The sequence below is a fragment of the Stigmatopora argus genome, chromosome 7 (assembly GCF_051989625.1).
Source record: "Stigmatopora argus isolate UIUO_Sarg chromosome 7, RoL_Sarg_1.0, whole genome shotgun sequence".
Taxonomy (NCBI): domain Eukaryota; kingdom Metazoa; phylum Chordata; class Actinopteri; order Syngnathiformes; family Syngnathidae; genus Stigmatopora; species Stigmatopora argus.
The window spans coordinates 754,195-759,653 of NC_135393.1; the positions used below are offsets into that span (position 1 = coordinate 754,195).

Sequence of the window (5,459 nt, forward strand, 5' to 3'; positions counted from 1 at the left end):
TGTGGCTAGCTTTGTGGCTGTGTGGCTGTGTGGCTAGCTGTGTGGCTGTGTGGCTAGCTGTGTGGCTAGCTGTGTGGCTGTGTGGCTAGCTGTGTGGCTAGCTGTGTGGCTGTGTGGCTGTGTGGCTAGCTGTGTGGCTAGCTGTGTGGCTGTGTGGCTAGCTGCGTGGCTAGCTGTGTGGCTGTGTGGCTGTGTGACTAGCTGTCTGGCTAGCTGTGTGGCTAGCTGTGTGGCTAGCTGTGTGGCTGTGTGGCTAGCTGTGTGGCTGTGTGGCTAGCTGTGTGGCTGTGTGGCTAGCTGTGTGGCTAGCTGTGTGGCTGTGTGGCTAGCTGTGTGGCTAGCTGTGTGGCTGTGTGGCTAGCTGTGTGGCTGTGTGGCTAGCTGTGTGGCTAGCTGTGTGGCTGTGTGGCTAGCTGTGTGGCTAGCTGTGTGGCTAGCTGTGTGGCTGTGTGGCTGTGTGGCTAGCTGTGTGGCTAGCAGTGTGGCTAGCAGTGTGGCTAGCTGTGTGGCTAGCTGTGTGGCTAGCTGTGTGGCTGTGTGGCTGTGTGGCTAGCTGTGTGGTTAGCTGTGTGGCTGTGTGGCTAGCTGTGTGGCTAGCTGTGTGGCTGTGTGGCTGTGTGGCTAGCTGTGTGGCTAGCTGTGTGGCTGTGTGGCTAGCTGTGTGGCTAGCTGTGTGGCTGTGTGGCTGTGTGCCTATCTGTGTGGCTAGCTGTGTGGCTGTGTGGCTAGCTGTGTGGCTAGCTGTGTGGCTGTGTGGCTAGCTGTGTGGCTGTGTGGCTAGCTGTGTGGCTGTGTGGCTAGCTGTGTGGCTAGCTGTGTGTCTGTGTGGCTGTGTGGCTAGCTGTGTGGCTAGCTGTGTGGCTGTGTGGCTGTGTGGCTAGCTGTGTGGCTGTGTGGCTAGCTGTGTGGCTAGCTGTGTGGCTGTGTGGCTGTGTGGCTAGCTGTGTGGCTGTGTGGCTAGCTGTGTGGCTAGCTGTGTGGCTAGCTGTGTGGCTGTGTGGCTAGCTGTGTGGCTGTGTGGCTGTGTGGCTAGCTGTGTGGCTAGCTGTGTAGCTGTGTGGCTGTGTGGCTAGCTGTGTGGCTAGCTGTGTGGCTGTGTGGCTAGCTGTGTGGCTAGCTGTGTGGCTGTGTGGCTAGCTGTGTGGCTAGCTGTGTGGCTGTATGGCTGTGTGGCTAGCTGTGTGGCTAGCTGTGTGGCTGTGTGGCTAGCTGTGTGGCTAGCTGTGTGGCTAGCTGTGTGGCTAGCTGTGTGGCTAGCTGTGTGGCTAGCTGTGTGGCTGTGTGGCTAGCTGTGTGGCTAGCTGTGTGGCCGTGTGGCTAGCTCTGTGGCCGTGTGGCCGTGTGGCTAGCTGTGTGGCCGTGTGGCTAGCTGTGTGGCCGTGTGGCCGTGTGGCTAGCTGTGTGGCTAGCTGTGTGGCTGTGTGGCTAGCTGTGTGGCTAGCTGTGTGGCTGTGTGGCTGGCTGTGTGGCTAGCTGTGTGGCTGTGTGGCTAGCTGTGTGGCTAGCTGTGTGGCTGTGTGGCTGGCTGTGTGGCTAGCTGTGTGGCTGTGTGGCTAGCTGTGTGGCTGTGTGGCTGGCTGTGTGGCTAGCTGTGTGGCTGTGTGGCTAGCTGTGTGGCTACCTGTGTGGCTGTGTGACTGTGTGGCTAGCTGTGTGGCTAGCTGTGTGGCTGTGTGGCTAGCTGTGTGGCTAGCTGTGTGGCTAGCTGTGTGGCCGTGTAGCTAGCTGTGTGGCCGTGTAGCTAGCTGTGTGGCCGTGTGGCTAGCTGTGTGGCCGTGTGGCTAGCTGTGTGGCCGTGTGGCCGTGTGGCTAGTTGTGTGGCCGTGTGGCTAGCTGTGTGGCCGTGTGGCCGTGTGGCTAGCTGTGTGGCCGTGTGGCTAGCTGTGTGGCCGTGTGGCCGTAGGGCTAGCTGTGTGGCCGTGTGGCTAGCTGTGTGGCCGTGTGGCCGTGTGGCTAGCTGTGTGGCCGTATGGCTAGCTGTGTGGCCGTGTGGCTAGCTGTGTGGCCGTGTGGCCGTGCGGCTAGCTGTGTGGCCGTGTGGCCATGTGGCTAGCTGTGTGGCCGTGTGGCTAGCTGTGTGGCCGTGTGGCCGTGTGGCTAGCTGTGTGGCCGTGTGGCCGTGTGGCTAGCTGTGTGGCCGTGTGGCCGTGTGGCTAGCTGTGTGGCCGTGTGGCAGTGTGGCTAGCTGTGTGGCCGTGTGGCTAGCTGTGTGGCCGTGTGGCTAGCTGTGTGGCCGTGTGGCTAGCTGTGTGGCCGTGTGGCTAGCTGTGTGGCCGTGTGGCTAGCTGTGTGGCCGTGTGGCCGTGTGGCTAGCTGTTTGGCCGTGTGGCTAGCTGTGTGGCCGTGTGGCTAGCTGTGTGGCCGTGTGGCTAGCTGTGTGGCCGTGTGGCTAGCTGTGTGGCCGTGTGGCTAGCTGTGTGGCCGTGTGGCTAGCTGTGTGGCCGTGTGGCTAGCTGTGTGGCCGTGTGGCTAGCTGTGTGGCCGTGTGGCTAGCCGTGTGGCCGTGTGGCTAGCCGTGTGGCTAGCCGTGTGGCCGTGTGGCTAGCCGTGTGGCCGTGTGGCTAGCCGTGTGGCCGTGTGGCTAGCCATGTGGCCGTGTGGCCGTGTGGCTGTGTGGCTAGCCGTGTGGCTGTGTAGCTGTGTGGCTGTGTGGCTAGCTGTGTGGCTGTGTGGCTGTATGGCTGTGTGGCTAGCTGTGTGGCTGTGTGGCTAGCTGTGTGGCTGTGTGGCTAGCTGTGTGGCTGTGTGGCTAGCTGTGTGGCTGTGTGGCTAGCTGTGTGGCTGTGTGGCTAGCTGTCTGGCTAGCTGTGTGGCTGTGTGGCTAGCTGTGTGGCTAGCTGTGTGGCTAGCTGTGTGGCTGTGTGGCTAGCTGTGTGGCTGTGTGGCTAGCTGTGTGGCTAGCTGTGTGGCTGTGTGGCTAGCTGTGTGGCTGTGTGGCTAGCTGTGTGGCTAGCTGTGTGGCTAGCTGTGTGGCTGTGTGGCTAGCTGTGTGGCTAGCTGTGTGGCTAGCTGTGTGGCCGTGTGGCTAGCTGTGTGGCCGTGTGGCTAGCTGTGTGGCCGTGTGGCTAGCTGTGTGGCCGTGTGGCTAGCTGTGTGGCTAGCTGTGTGGCCGTGTGGCTAGCTGTGTGGCCGTGTGGCTAGCTGTGTGGCCGTGTGGCTAGCTGTGTGGCCGTGTGGCCGTGTGGCTAGCTGTGTGGCCGTGTGGCTAGCTGTGTGGCCGTGTGGCCGTGTTGCTAGCTGTGTGGCCGTGTGGCTAGCTGTGTGGCCGTGTGGCTAGCTGTGTGGCCGTGTGGCTAGCTGTGTGGCCGTGTGGCTAGCTGTGTGGCCGTGTGGCTAGCTGTGTGGCCGTGTGGCTAGCTGTGTGGCCGTGTGGCTAGCTGTGTGGCCGTGTGGCTAGCTGTGTGGCCGTGTGGCTAGCTGTGTGGCCGTGTGGCCGTGTGGCTAGCTGTGTGGCCGTGTGGCTAGCTGTGTGGCTGTGTGGCTAGCTGTGTGGCCGTGTGGCTAGCTGTGTGGCCGTGTGGCTAGCTGTGTGGCCGTGTGGCTAGCTGTGTGGCCGTGTGGCCGTGTGGCCAGCTGTGTGGCCGTGTGGCTAGCTGTGTGGCCGTGTGGCCAGCTGTGTGGCCGTGTGGCCGTGTGGCTAGCTGTGTGGCCGTGTGGCCATGTGGCTAGCGTTGTGGCCGTGTGGCCGTGTGGCTAGCTGTGTGGCCATGTGGCTAGCTGTGTGGCCGTGTGGCTAGCTGTGTGGCCGTGTGGCTAGCTGTGTGGCCGTGTGGCTAGCTGTGTGGCCGTGTGGCCTTGTGGCTAGCTGTGTGGCCGTGTGGCTAGCTGTGTGGCCGTGTGGCCGTGTGGCTAGCTATGTGGCCGTGTGGCCGTGTGGCTAGCTGTGTGGCCGTGTGGCTAGCTGTGTGGCCATGTGGCTAGCTGTGTGGCCGTGTGGCCGTGTGGCTAGCTGTGTGGCCGTGTGGCTAGCTGTGTGGCCGTGTGGCTAGCTGTGTGGCCGTGTGGCTAGCTGTGTGGCCGTGTGGCTAGCTGTGTGGCCGTGTGGCCGTGTGGCTAGCTGTGTGGCCGTGTGGCCGTGTGGCTAGCTGTGTGGCCGTGTGGCTAGATGTGTGGCCGTGTGGCCGTGTGGCTAGCTGTGTAGCCGTGTGGCTAGCTGTGTGGCCGTGTGGCTAGCTGTGTGGCTGTGTGGCTAGCTGTGTGGCCGTGTGGCTAGCTGTGTGGCTGTGTGGCTAGCTGTGTGGCTGTGTGGCTGTGTGGCTAGCTGTGTGGCTAGCTGTGTGGCTGTGTGGCTAGCTGTGTGGCTGTGTGGCTGTGTGGCTAGCTGTGTGGCTGTGTGGCTGTGTGGCTAGCTGTGTGGCTGTGTGGCTAGCTGTGTGGCTAGCTGTGTGGCTGTGTGGCTGTGTGGCTAGCTGTGTGGCTAGCAGTCAAGTTTGATTCCTGTCACCGACATGAGCCGAATTGGCTCATATAAATAGTGTTGGCAAGCGTACCCTGAATCAAACTCGGGCTTCGGCAGTCCCTTGAACTCTCTAAACCGGATCAATACCAGTTAATGCTCCAAATGGAATATTATACTAGTAAGCCATGAGTCAATTTGCAGTCCAAGTTGTTTAACGTTGTAAACAATCAGCCGAAGTAGCTCAGTTGGGAGAGCGTTAGACTGAAGATCTAAAAGTCCCTGGTTCAATCCCGGGTTTCGGCAAAGCATTGGACCTGGGAAGCCCAGCCTAAATCAAATGGCAGTCAGTATGAAAACTGTTTACCTGTAAGCTATGAGTTTTTTTGCAGTCAAGTTTGATTCCTCTCACCCACGAGCCGAATTGGCTTGTATAAAGAGTGTTGGCGAGCGTACCCTGAATCAACCTCGGGCTTCGGCAGTCCCTTGAACTCTCTAAACCAGACCAATATCAGTTAATGCTCCAATTGGAATATTATACTAGTAAGCCATGAGTCAATTTGCAGTCCAAGTTGTTTATTGATGTTATCAACCAGCCGAAGTGGCTCAGTTGGGAGAGCGTTATACTGGAGATCTAAAGGTCCTTGGTTCAACCACGGGTTTTGGCAAAGCATTGGACTTTGGAAGCCCAGCCTAAATCAGCTGGCAGTCACTATGAAAACTGTTTACCTGTGAGCCATGAGTTATTTTGCAGTCAAGTTTGATTCCTGTCACCCACATGAGGCGAATTGGCTCATATAAAGAGTGTTGGAGAGGATTCCCGGAATCAAACTCGGGCTTCGGCAGTCCCTTGAACTCTCTAAACCAAACCAATATCAGTTTATGCTCAAATTGGAATATTATCCTAGTAAGCGTTGAGTCAATTTGCAGTCCAAGTTGGTTATTGACGTTATCAATCAGCCAAAGTAGCTTAGTTGGGAAAGTGTTAGATTGAAGATCTAAAGATCCCTGGTACAACCCTGGGCTTTGGCAGCACATTGGACTTTCCAAACCCAGCCTAAAT

At 58.9% G+C, this 5,459-nt stretch overlaps 1 non-coding gene across 1 annotated transcript; it reads left to right on the forward strand.

Moving 5' to 3' along the window:
* Positions 1-4,991: 4,991 nt before the first annotated feature.
* trnas-gga (transfer RNA serine (anticodon GGA)) lies at positions 4,992-5,064 on the forward strand. The gene has a single exon. It is a non-coding gene; the product is annotated as a tRNA-Ser (tRNA).
* The last annotated feature ends 395 nt before the right edge of the window (positions 5,065-5,459 follow it).